This window comes from Arachis hypogaea, chromosome 2, assembly GCF_003086295.3.
Source record: "Arachis hypogaea cultivar Tifrunner chromosome 2, arahy.Tifrunner.gnm2.J5K5, whole genome shotgun sequence".
Classification (NCBI taxonomy): Eukaryota; Viridiplantae; Streptophyta; class Magnoliopsida; order Fabales; family Fabaceae; genus Arachis; species Arachis hypogaea.
In genome coordinates, this window is record NC_092037.1 from 9,617,524 (window position 1) to 9,632,271 (window position 14,748).

At 32.3% G+C, this 14,748-nt stretch overlaps 1 long non-coding RNA gene across 1 annotated transcript; it reads right to left on the reverse strand.

The window, feature by feature from the left end:
- Positions 1-10,851: 10,851 nt before the first annotated feature.
- LOC112736758 (uncharacterized) lies at positions 10,852-13,260 on the reverse strand. The gene is made up of 2 exons (XR_011871144.1): positions 12,823-13,260; positions 10,852-12,610 (listed from the first exon to the last, which is right to left on the reverse strand). It is a non-coding gene; the product is annotated as an uncharacterized lncRNA (long non-coding RNA).
- Positions 13,261-14,748: the final 1,488 nt, after the last annotated feature.

Genomic DNA, 14,748 nt, shown 5'->3' on the forward strand with positions numbered 1-14,748 from the left:
AATTATTCTAAGGACGGTAATCACAGTAACATAGCCATATTAGATTCTTCTACGAATTAAAGGATTTTCTGACCAACTGCTGGAATCCAATGTATAATGTATATTTACATTAAATTAGTCAGATTGGCACAATCACTAAAAATAAAATACAAATTATAGTGTGATGATGGTTCAAAAGATCTGTGTTGACTATAAAACAAATTTAGAAAAAAAAAATAATCAAAAGGAAAAAGAGAAAGATAATGAAAAAATCTGGAAACATAACTGGTCCCATTCCAGATGTGGGTACAGTCGTACAGGATACTCAGTTGTTGGATATCACATGGAAAACCAGATCCACATATTGATGAACAGATTAATTATAATAAAATGATCATGCATACTAATAGCATAAGAAATGAATGGAAAGCCTGCTCTTATACCTGAGCATATGATCTTTGGAGCAAATGGAGACAACTTTTGCATGAGAGAGCAAAACAAGGAATAAAGCAGAAAAGAGCATCATATATGTCAATCCATCAAATGCTGAAACACTATATTGGTCCCTTCTGACATGTATTGATATAGATCTGATATATACCTCTCATTGTTTCCAGAGTACTTAGTTAGTATAACGTTTTATCAAAATATAATGAACTGAATGCAATACTTTTCCTATTTTTAATCATAAAAAAGAGGTCAGTGTACTTTAATATTATCAAGAAATATTAATGATGCTAAAAGGGGATAGCATGAAGGTTAGCATTCCCCTTATTTAATCTCATTAGACATAAATGCAATTCATGCATAAACTTAGTAAAATCAGGAAAATATTTAGTTGTTCATACAATTCCGTATCTATCTATCTTTAGTGTGCTAATTAATATGGTCAGTTAGACTGTTAGTCTTGTAAATGCATAGTGCAAAAACAGTTGCAATGGTGAGGTAGAAATTCCTGATAATTGCAGCATTATTACTACTACTCTGTAACAATAATAGTAGACAGTGACACTTATAAATATGCTTTGCCATCCTAACTGCCAAGATTATTAAAATGATGGATGTCAAATATGATGGACCTTAATATGAAGCTTCTGTCCAGCAGAACAATGGCCATCATTGCTACAAATGAAGTAGAATTCGCCTGGCTTGGTGAGGCTGACAGAGTCAGAGCCAGTGTGGTAAACGGCCTTTGCAAAGTTAGTCTTGCAGTGAACATAGTCATGGTGACTCACCTCCATCACATCATGGTATTGCTTGAGGTAAGTGAAAACTGCATGTTTTAAACTCTTGTTATTAATTAATGAACAGCAGCAACTTACTAATTAGCCATGCATCTTATATGAATTGAATAGAAATACATGCTTTGTTCACAATTGAAATAAGGAAGAATGCCACATAAGGTACAATTGAACAAATATCTTTTTTGATAAGGTTTTGAACAATTGATAATATTGACTGTACACCACTAATTAACACCAGTAAATACAGGGAAATCATGTGTTAAATAAATAATTAAGGGTTATATACTTGTATGGATATTTCAATTATTCCGTTAGAGAATCTGATGTTCAGGGTTATATTCTGAGTGAATCTTTAGTTGATATAAGAGCTAGTGTACAACTGGCAACTCATTCTTATTATCATGTTCATGTCAAACATATATATATGCATAACCATGTATCCATCTCATAATAGAATTTGAAAGATATTCATTATATTTCATGATTTGGAGTCACAAATATAAATAATGCCATGCCAGATATTTTTTATTAACACACAGGAAAAAGAAAGAATAGAAATGCAGAATAATTTATATATCAATTATAGTATATATAGTGAATGAATCACTCACTGAGAGTATCCCCAACATGAAATCTCTTGGTAGAAGCCCACCTCTTGTAATCTGGGTGGTCTATCATGGTCCACCCAGCAGAATCTCCCACCCTGTAAACTGCATTCATAGAAACCTCACAAACACTAAACAATACCACCGTCACAAACAAGAGAACCAAGGCCATTATTAGATATTATATTTGGTGTTGACAATGTATGAAGATATCATCAAACAAAAAGATTTGGAATCAGAATAGGTAACTAAATTAGATGGCAGAAGATACATGAAGAATGAGATGAAAATTAAGAAGTTTGGTCAGCAAAATTGTGTGAAGTGTGTCTTGTTACTTATGCAGAGCCAAATCATGATTATGCACACTTTTGGGATATCATAGTTGTTAATGTTATAAGTGTGAAGAGTGTAGGAATTATGAAATTAGTCTCGTATCAAAGAAAATAGGAGAGAATGAGAAATTTATAAGATGAAAAATTCATTAATTTAATATTTTAAGATTTTAAGTTGAATGTGATATATTTTTATCTTATATTTTCTCATTTGATTCTTCTTTAAAGTAAATTGTTAATGTTAAAAGTGTGTTTAAGTTTGACAGCTTAAAATTTTGAAAACAAGAAAGAGCTTGGAAAATGAAATAACATTAATTCGCTTCTAAAGATCAATCAATTAGGTAGTTTTGACTGATAATTTCTGTCAAAATTAGAGCCCCTTAGAAAGAGAGTAAAATAATAAAAGTTTACTATCATGATGCTCTTCATATAAGAATAAGAGTAATTACCTAAATCAGTTTCCAAAGATTTTAAAAGCTGATATTTTAGTTCTAAAAAAAATTAATACACAAATCAATCTCCAAAGTTTTACTCCGGTAGACAAATCAATCCCAGCTCATTTTTGGCAGAATAATTACCCAAATCAGTCCCCAAAGATTTTAAAAATAGATATTTTAGTCCAAAAAAAATTAATATACAAATCAATCCCTAATGTTTTTTCCGTTAGACATAACAATTATCGGTCCAAAAAAATAATAAAATTATATTATTAATTGCATGATAATATTGTATCATAATTTTTTGTATTTTTTGAACAAAAGTAATAATAAATTTATTTATTAGATTTTTATGTATGTATTTATAATATATATATATATATATATATATGTATTCACTAAATAATAATAATAATAATAATAATATTAATATTAATATTAATATTATTATTAATATACTCTTTTTTGTTAAAAACAAGTAAGGTGAATAATGCATGATGCTTTGAAATTTAAATTAAAATATTTTCTTTTAATACAAATATAATTTTTAAAATAGGACATCTTTTGATTATATTAAATACAAAAATATCAAATGATTTTAACTTTAAATATTTTATAAAATAATCTCTAATAATTTTATTGAATATTATTATTATTATTATTATTATTATTATTATTATTATTATTATTATTATTATTATTATTTAGTGACTATATATATATATATATATTATAAATACATACATAAAAATTTAATAAATAAATTTATTATTATTTTTATCCAAAAAATACAAAAAATTATGGTACAATATTATTATGCAATTTATAATAATAATAATAATAATAATAATAATAATAATAATAATAATAATAATAATAATAATAATAATAATAATAATAATTTTATTTTTTGGACGGAAGACTGTTATGTTTAACGAAAAAAAATATTGGAGATTGATTTGTATATTAATTTTTTTTGGGGGGACTAAAATGTCCATTTTTAAAATCTTTGGGGACTAATTAGTTTATCAGAAAATGAGTTAGGAACTGATTTGTCTATTGGAGTAAAACCTTAGAGATTAATTTGTGTATTAATTTTTCTTAGGAACTAAATGTCCGCTTTTAAAATTCTTAGAGACTGATTTACATAATTATTCTAAGAATAATATTCCTTCTTCTTGACATTTGAATCAGGCATGTAAAAATAGACATTTTATTTTATTGGTTCTTTGATATGACATTTATCTCGAAAAAGTGAAATGTTAAAAAATTGGAAAAAATTGTCATGATGTTCCTGAAAGGCTGTGAAAATTAGTAAAGCTAATTTTAGAAAATATATAAATAAATAATAACCAAATAAAATGAAAGGTAATAAACAATCTTAGTTTATAACCTTAGAATTTTAATGGTTGAAAAATAGAAGAATTATATACCTCTAATTGACGGATGGTTCATATTGAAGAGACTCATCTATAAATTGAGTTTTTCTTTAATTCATTTCAATCAAGTCATTCGGATAGAATAACATAATATTTCTTTGAGTAGTTTTCTCCTGTATATGGAGAGAAGTGTGTTCTCCTTTTGTCAAGAGAGAGTGTTAATGTAATCTCCTTGTGATAGAGAGGAGTTGTAATTCTCAAAGAAAGTTATTCAATTGTTTCCATATTTTATACAAATTTCTAATTTTTTATCTCTATGTTTTGTTGTGTCATTTGTCTGGTACCTAATAGTGGTATCAAAGTCAAAGGTTGCTGATTAATATATTTTTTTTCCGCTACGAGTTACCGTCTAAAAAAAATGGCAGCAAAGTATGAAATTCTAAAATTCAGTGGGAGTAAATTTTTCATATGAAAATTGAAGATAAAAGCCATTATGAGAAAAGACAATTGCGTGATAGCAATTGAAGGTAGACTCATTGGAATTACAGATGAAAAATAGAAGGAGATGGACAATAATGCTGTTGCAAATTTATACTTGGCACTAGCTGATTCAGTTTTATCAAGTGTAGTAGAGAAAAAGACAGCAAAGAAAATTTGGGATGCTCTCACCAAATTATATGAAGTCAAGTCGCTTCACAACAAGATATTTTTGAAGAGAAGACTTTATACTCTTCGAATGAGTGAGTTCACATCGGCAACGGATCACATCAACAATCTAAATACGCTATTTTTCTAACTCTTATCGTTGGAATATACCATAGCAGAAAATGAACGTGCAGAGCTCTTACTTCAAAGTCTACCAGATTCAAATGATCAACTTATCATTAACTTAACTAATAATATTTTGACTGATTATCTTTCTTTTGATGACATGGCTGATGCGATTCTTGAAGAAGAATATAGGAGAAAGAATAAGGAAGATAGATTAGAGAACTCAAAACAAGCAGAGACTTTGTTGATGACAAGAGGAAGATCAGTGGAGCGTGGTTCCAGTGGGAGTCAAAGTAGACCAAAGTCACAAAGTAAGAAGCAGGTCAAATGCTACAATTGTGGTAAGAAAGGACACTTCAAGAAAGATTGTTGGAATAAGAAGAGTATAGAGAAGGTTCTAGAAGGATCAAGTTCTCAAGGAAGTGTTGCGAGCACCTTTGATGATGGAGAAATCTTATATGGCAAAGCAACAATTGGTTCTAAAGGCAGCAAACAGCTCACTGATGTTTGGATTGTTAATCCAGGAGCAACATGGCACATGACTCCTCATCGTAATTGATTTTGTACATATGAACTTGTCTTGGAAGGATTGGTGTTTATGGGAAAGGATCATGCCTTAGAAATTGTTGGAATGGGTACTGTCAAAATAAAAATGTTTGATGGTTCTATTCGTTCACTTCAAGGGGTAAGACACGTGAAAGGCTTGAAGAAGAATTTGTTGTCGATTGGACAATTGGATGAACTTGGTTGTAAGATCCATATTGAAGGTGGGATCTTAAAAGTTGTTAAAGGAGCTCTTGTAGTAATAAAAGCAGAAAAGATTGCAGCAAATCTATACATGCTTGTGGGAGAAACTTTGCAAGAGGTAGAGGCATCAGTTGCTTCAACAAGCCAAGAAGAAATGATGATGATATGGCATTGTAAACTAGGCCACATGTCAGAACGAGGCTTGAAGATTCATATAGAACGTAATCTCATTTCCGGGCTTAAATCGGTAAACTTACTGTTTTGTAAGTACTGCGTTACAAGCAAACAACATAGATTGACGTTTGGTAGATCAACTGCTCGGAGCAAGCACATATTAGAGTTGATTCATTCTTATGTGTGGGAATCGACGGAGATGTTCCTAGAAGGAGAAAAATATCTTGTATCATTTATTGATGATTACTCTAGGAGGCTATGGATGTACCCGATCAAGAAGAAGTCAGACGTGTTTGTGATGTTCAAAAAGTTCAAAGCAAAGTTAGAACTTGAATATAGAAAGAAGATCAAGTGTTTAAGGACAGGTAATGGAAGAGAATATGTTGATGGTGATTTTCTAACATTTTGCAAGCAAGCAGGTATTCAACGACAATTCACAGTTGCATACACGTCTCAGTAAAATGGTGTAATAGAGCAAATAAATAGGACTCTCCTAGAAAGAGCATGAGTTATGTTGCAAACTGCAGGTTTAGCCAAGTCTTTTTGGGTAGAAGCTGTTAAAACCGCCTGTTATATGATAAATCGGTCACCATCAACTGCAATTGGGTTAAAGACACCAATGGAGATGTGACAAGGTAAGCCACCTAATTATTCTTCTTTACATATATTTGGTTGTCCTGTGTACGTGATGTACAATTCCCAAGAAAGAACAAAGCTAGACCCAAAGTCTAGAAAATGTATATTCTTGGGTTATGCTAACGGAGTTAAGGGGTATCGCCTGTGGGATCCCACTGCCCGCAAGGTAGTTGTTAGTAGAGATGTGATATTTGCAGAAGATGATTTACAAAAAGAACAAGAAAATAACAGTACTATTAAAGAAATAATCACTGTTCAAATAGATGAAAAATGCAGAGAAAGTGATCTTTCTGAAGCAGAACCACAGCACGAAGAACAAGAAGCAGAGGCTAATGACATAGAAGTTCATCGATCCACTCAACAAAGAAGAACACCATCATGGCACTCAAATTATGTTTTGACAAACCATGATGTATATTGTCTTTTGACAGAAGATGGAGAGCCAACAACTTTTATGGAGGCTATGCGCAATCCATACGCTTCTATGTAGATGACAGCAATGCAAGAAGAAATTGAGGCTTTACATAGGAACCATACCTGAAAACTTGTTAAACTTCTAGCAGGTCGAAAAGCCATTGGTAACAAATAGGTTTACAAGATCAAATGAGATAGTAATGATCAGGTGGAACGATATCGTGTAAGATTGGTTGTTAAGGGATATGCTCAGAAAGAAGGTGTTGACTTCAATAAAATATTTTTTCCAGTGGTGAGACTAACTACTATTAGAGTAGTTTTGGCTATGTGTGCTGCATTTGATTTACATCTAGAGTAATTAGATGTAAAGACTGCTTTTCTTCATAGAGAACTTGAAGAAGAGATATATATGCTCCAACCAGAAGGTTTTGAAGAACAAGGAAAAGAAAACTTGGTTTGCAGGTTAACTAAATCTCTGTACGGTCTAAAGCAGGCACCAAGGTGTTGGTGCAAGAGATTTGATTCTTTCATTATTAGCCTTGGATACAACAGACTTAGTTCAGATCATTGTACTTATTACAAAAGGTCTGGTGATAATGATTTCATCATTCTGCGGTTGTATGTGGATGCATGTTGGTGGTAGGTCTCAACAAAGATCAAATCTAAGAATTGAAGGTACAGTTGATTAGGGAGTTTGATATGAAAGACTTAGGACCAGCAAACAATATTTTAAGGATGCAAATTCACCAAGACAAAAAGGATATGAAGATTTGGCTATCGCAAAAGAATTATTTAAAGAAGATCTTGCAATGCTTCAACATGCAAGAATGTAAGCCAATTTCAATTCCACTTCCTATAAATTTTAAATTATCCTCAAGTATGTGCCCTAGTAGTGAAGCAGAGAGGATGAAAATGTCTCGAGTACCGTATGCATCAGCAATGGGAAGCCTTATGTATGCCATGATCTGTACAAGGCCAGATATTGCTCAAGCAGTTACGGTGGTAAGTCAATTTATGGTAGATCCGGGTAAAGAGCATTGGAATATTATTAAGAGGATCTTGAGATATATCAAAGGGACCTCGAATGTTGCATTATGTTTTGGAGAGTCGGAATTCATTGTCAATGGATATGTCAACTCAGACTTTGAAGGTGATCTTGATAAATGAAAATCTACTACAAGCTATGTGTTTACACTTGCAGGAGGAGCTGTGAGCTGGCTATCTAAATTACAGATTGTTGTAGCTTTATTTACTAAAGAAGCTGAATATATGGCGGCTACACAAGCATGCAAGGAAGCTATTTAGATCCAAAGGTTGATAAAAGAACTTGGGCACAAACAACAGAAGATTTCTGTGTATTGTGGTAGTCAGAGTGCCTTGTACATTGCAAGGAATCTTGCCTTTCATTCAAGAACAACATTGGAGTACAATATCACTTTGTTCGAGAAGTAGTAGAAGAAAGAAGTGTTGATATACAGAAGATTCACACTAAAGATAACCTAGCAGATGCCATGACAAAATCAATCAACACAGAAAAGTTTGAATGATGTAGATCCTCATACGGCCTATGGAATACATGAGCAACATGAATTTCAAAAATTTATCAAAATTAGCTTTAAGTGGAAGATTGTGAAAATTAGATACATGAGCAACATGAATTTCAAAAATTTATCAAAATTAGCTTTAAGTGGAAGATTGTGAAAATTAGTAAAGCTAATTTTATAAAATATATAAATAAATAATAACCAAATGAAATGAAAGGTAATAAACAATCTTAGTTTATAACCTTAGAATTTTAATGGTTGAAAAAGAGAAGAATTATATACCTCTAATTGACGGATGGTTCATATTGAAGAGACTCACTTATAAATTGAGTTTTTCTTTAAGTCATTTCAATCAAGTCATTCAGATAGAATAACATAATATTTCTTTGAGTAGTTTTCTCCTATATATATAGAGAGAAGTGTGTTCTCCTTTTGTCAAAAGAGAGTGTTATTGTAATCTCCTTGTGATAGAGAGAAGTTGTAATTCTCAAAAAAAGTTATTCAATTGTTTTCATATTTTATACAAATTTCTAATTTTTCATCTCTATATTTTGCTATGTCGTTTGTCTGGTACCTAATAAAGGCAACATTAAATTTTCCATAAGATATAATGTTTTTAAACCATAGATTCTCTCATTTTTATGTTCAGTCAAAAAGTAGCACTTTTTTATTTTAACATGGAGAAGAGTTTGGTGTGATACAACGTTATGGAGAACATGGGTACTTTACCTGCATGTGGTGTCAAGGGGACTGAAATCAGACGGAGGGAGTTGGAGGTAAGAACTCAGACGGTCTGATTAGAAGACACAACTCAGACCGTCCGATTTGTGCGTTCCCAGCCATGTGTCGCGCGTTCGTTGCCCCTCAGAACGGTGCCCCCTTATACCAACATGCTTCCTAAAACCTCAACTCACTCCCTCCGAGTCACTTTCATAGTGAACCCCACCAGCAACCCCTTTCCTCTCTTCTTTTTCTTCGGCCTCTAAAATCCCATTGTTCTTCATGCAAACTTGAAGGAAAAATTCACAATGCCAAAGAAACAAAAATATAAAGATGTTGATCGTCCTGAATTTCATATTATACATTATCTCAACCATCCTAATTATGTAAGTTTAGGTTTTAATTTTTTTATATTTCAGATTTATTATTATTATTGTTAAAAATTTAGGAATATATATTTAAAGGAAGTAAATCTTATATGTTATAGAATTATTATTATTATTGTTAGAAAGTGAATTTTTAAGAACATATGGGTTAAGAAATTGTGATTATCGTTAGAACTTTGGAATTTATTATTGAAGGTATGTATGTATATATATACAGTTGTAGTTGATTAGTGAATTTTTTAATTAATGATAATATTTAAATTGATGTAATGTGATAAATTAGTAAAAATATATGTTTAGAATTTTTTGTAATAATTTTAGAAATTATAATTAATTATTATGTTTAAGTTGTATAATTTTTGGAAATGGTTGGAAAAATTTTGAGTAAATTAGGTAGAATTTTTTGTAATAATTTTTTGTTTGTTGTTAGATTTTTAATTGAAATAAATATGTTAGTGTAGCTGAGGGTTTAATGAAGTGATATTTTATTAGTTAAACAAGAATTGGATTTATTTATTAGTTATTATTAGTAGTAAGGTAGTTTATTGTTAGTGACTAAATAAATAAATAATTATGTAATTCAATGTTCAGTTGGGAACAGAATGAGTAAAATATGTATAATAATAATATCGTAATTTTTTATATTTTATAAAGTATTCAAAATAATTTATAGGGTTGTTAATTAAATTTAGCAGTTAAGTTAATTACTCGAGGCTTTAGTAAATTTGATTAAGTAAAATCATTTGTTTGAATTAGATTTAATAAAATTATATATCATAACTTTGTGATTTTAATTATTATGTCTTGTTTAGTTAATTGTGAAAATTATTTTATAATGATAGTTAATTAATTAGTATGTTAGGTTAGTCATACATGGTAATTACTAAATTAACTAATTAACAAAAAATTTAACATGAATTTAATAAATTAGTTGCCCTAATTAAATAATTATTATCTTATATATATACTCAATTCTAACCCTTCAAAATTAATAATATCAATCTTAAAGCACGTAATAAATTAAAATAATAGTATATATTATAACAAATACTTTAAATATACATTCAAATTCTCTATAATTATTCTTATATAAATACAACATAGAACACACAAAGTCAAATGGTTCAAACGATGAATAATTTTCATTAATTAAATCTAATAGTTGAATTGGAAGCTTGTCCCTAAAGCTGAAAATTTCTAAAAGTTATGTTTCTTTTTATTCTTCTTTTACTTACTGCTCAGCAATTGAAATCTATTGCTGGTTTTATACGAGGTTATATTTCCTTATGTGGTTTGATAAATTTTTTTATACCATACAACTATATTTAGCTGAAAATTATAAAGGCTATTTTAATGACAATAATTTCACTGTATATCCTCAAGCATGAAATTTAATATTAATATTTATTCTGTATTTTAATCATAATAATTATATTATAGATGTTCTTAGAAAAATAAATTAATATAATTTCCATAACAAAAATAAAACAAAGTCTTAACTATATTTCTCTTTTTTCACAAAACAAGTATTTAGTGGCTCCTCATTCATAACAAGATTTACTTTTTAACAACATTCTGATAGCAAGAAGCCATTATCCAAGCTCTTTATTTTCTCACCAACTAGAAATGCATGCACTTGATTTCCAATTTGAACCCAACTGTAACCTGGATTTTTTTTAGCTCCCCTTGATTTCATCAATTCCCTAACTTTGTTTGCCTCATCCCATCTTCCAGCTTCTGCATACATATTTGAAAGCAGAATATAGTAGCCACAGTGCTGAGGCTTCAACATTTCCATGTATCCGACATGCGCCGAGCATCGCACCCCAAATATTAGCATCTGCTTCTATGGAAAGGCCTCTAATAAGGTTTGCAGCTTCTTCCATTAGCCCAGCTCTTCCAAAAAGATCTTGTGTTGGTTCAATATTAAGATCCTGCATCATTATAAAGTACTTCATCCCTTCTTCAATTAACCCCCCATGACTGCAAGCTGACAAAACCGCGATAAAGGACACTGAATCGTAATCCACACCATCTTCCTTCATTGCCTCAAAGAGGTTGATTGCAGTGTCAAGCTCACCCAGCATACCATAGCCTAAAATCATAGTATTCCAAGAGGTTGTATCCTTGTATTCGATACAGTCAAATACCTTGCTAGCAAGATCTATTCGTCCACATTTGGTATACAGATCCAAGAGTGAATTTGCCACAAAAAGATGTCTGTAAAAATGCTGTCTCACCAGCAGACCATGGATCTCTTTCCCTTGCTTTATGGAAGCCAGATTTGCACAAGCAGATATGGCACCCATGAATGAAACAATATCAGGTACCATGCCAGAGAGTATCATTTCTGAGAATAAATTCAAGGACTCTAAGCAATCACTTGTTTGGGAATATCCCATAATCAACATATTGTATGAAACTTCATCCTTGATAGCAATATTAAAGATATTTCAAGCAAGGTGTAAGTGTCCGCATTTTGAGTACATGTCTGTAAGAGCATTAGATACAAACAAATCAGAAAACCATCTCATCCGAATTATTTTGGCATGAATCTCTTTTCCAACATGCAAGAAACCTAATCTTCCACAGGCTGAAAGAACATTTGTGAAGGTGACCGCGTTCGGAATTTCTCCATTAGCTTGCATTCGCCTCACTAACTCTATGGCTGCAAATTCAAGTCTGTTTTGAGCAAGATTTGCAACCATGGCATTCCAAGATACAATATTTCTATCTATCATTTTGTTGAATACAGCCGATGCTACACTGGAATATCCTGATTTTGCATACATATCTATCAATGAGTTAGCAATAAAAATATCCTCCATACCAACCTTTAAACTTAACCCATGGACTTCCCTTCCCAACTTAAAAAGTCCTAATGCTGTTAACACAGGCAACATGTAACATTCCTGCATCAATCATCAACCTAAATACATTAAAAGCGTCTTTGTAGAGCCCTCTATAAGAAAAACTTGTCATAACAGCATTCCAAGAAACTATATTTCTCTTATCCATTTCATAAAAAAACATGTTTGGAGGCTTTCTCATTCCCGCATTTCCCATAAGCATCAACCAAAGCATTCCCAATCTTCACATGACAACCCACCAAACCAACTTTCAAAGCATAACAATGCACTAGTCTCGCCATCACCTTGTCCTCAGTCTCCGCACAAATAGGCAACACACTAATAACGGTGACCAAATCCGGTTTAAACCCCGACGACTCTGCAACCATCTCTCTGAAAAACCAGAGCGCCTTATTATAGAACCCATTCATAGAACATAACCCAATAACAGTGTTCCAAGACACCTTATCCCTTTCAGGCATTTCATCAAACACCTTCTTAGCATCAGCAAAAAATCCACAATTACCATAAAACATCAAAAGGGTATTCCCAACAAAGACATCATTATCAAAACCAAGTTTAAAGACAAAACCATGAACCTCTACCTTTTTCAACCCGCTCGAAATCAGAACAACACTTTAGGACAAATGGAAAAGTGTGATCATCAGGCTTAACTCCAGCACAAATCATTCGATTGTAAGTGTGAAACCCATCAAACACTCTAGAAATGGAGTTTGCACGAATGAGAGTGTTCCAGAGAAAGGCGCTATGGGAATGCAGAGAGGTTCGCTGGAAGAGAAGGAGAGAAGCAGGGAGATTTCCAAAGGTGGCATATTGAAGGATAAGGGAGGCGCAGAGGGAGATGCTGTATGGGAGGAAGCCATGGATGAGGGCAAAGGCGTGAACTTGCTTGGTTTGAAAAAGAGTATTAGAAAGGTTGCAGAGTTTTAGAAGGTTTGAGTGGGTGTGTGTGTGAATGGCTGAAGAAAAAGGGTTTCTTGAAAAGATGGGAATGGAATATCATAGAACAATGTTGCTTCCTTCTCTGAAAAAAACCAACAAATTTAGTGAGATTGTGTGTAATAGATTTTGTTATAAGCTTTTGCTAACTTTTTATTTTTTTTTTTCCAAAAAAAGATAATAGGTTATATTTCATTAATTAATTATTAAAAAATGAAATACAAAGATGTTCAAAAGCAGGACAACATAATAAAAGGTGGGGATTTTCCAAAAATACTACACTGAAGGTATTCATCTAACGGTGCGTGGTCAAAAAACGAAGAAAAATCTTAAAGAAAAAATAATCATAAATCAAATTGAATGCATCTAAGAGCTTGTCTCATGGAGATGACGACTTAAACTAGGAGTTCTTTGGATTTCACGGAACAACTTGACAGAGCTTGCTAGAATGGCAGACGGCATAAAAGTAGAACCTTCAAAAATCAACTGGTTGCGAGCTTTCCAGCAGTTCCAGCAAATGATGGCAAGCAATTGAAGATTACGGTCAGCATTCTTCAACGGGTTAAGTATCTCTATTGATGCAGTCCACCATGTCCAAAAGTCGTTAGAACTCTGAGGGGAAAGACAGTCACGAAGATAACTCTGAGACCATACGTCTTTAATTCTAGAGCAATCGATCAAACAATGAGTGACTGTTTCCGTTGCTTCATGACAGCAAGGGCATATTGGTGATATAGATGGGATGCGGTGATGAATCTGAGCAAGCACCGGAAGTCGGCCATGGAGAGCTTTCCAGATAAATAGCTTAATTTTGTGAGGCAAGTTCAACTTCCATAGATCAATCCACGGCTTTTTCTGTTGCATATAATTAGGGCAAAGCTCCAGAGGCGGATGGTAAAATAAATAGCCAATTCTGTAACCTGAAACTGTATCATATTGCTTGGATTTGTTCAAATCCCATTGCAATTTGTCCCTACTCTACTGAATTTTAACTGACAAAATCCTGTTTGCAACGTCTTGGGGAAATAGTTCTTGAATGAGATTTTGATTCCAATTTCTATCTTCAGTAATTAGATCTTTAACTCTTGGAAACAACTCAGAAATAGCCTGTCTATTTGGCATGTCAGAAATCATTAAAGGATACGGAGGAGGCAGCCAAGGATCCTCAAAGGTTCGGATATCCTCACCAGTACCCACAGCCCAATTAAGACCTTTTTCAACAATCTTTCGGCCTTCCAGTATGCTCCTCCATCCCCAAGAAGGTAAGACTCCAATTTCTGCCGTTATAGCATTACCATTGCTAAAGTATTTACCTCTTAAGATTTTGGATAATAAGGAAGTAGGCTGTGTTACAAGTCGCCAAAACTGTTTGCCTAAAAGCGCCAGATTTTGGATTATGAGATCTTTAAATCCAAAGCCTCCTTCTTTTCGTGAGCGAGTCATAGTGTCCCAGCTAATCCAAGCCATCCTCTTTTCAGATCCTTTTTGTCCCCACCAGAACTGAGAAAGTAGAGAGTGAATTTCCGAAATTAAACCATCAGGCAACTTGAAGCAAGACAATGTATAAATAG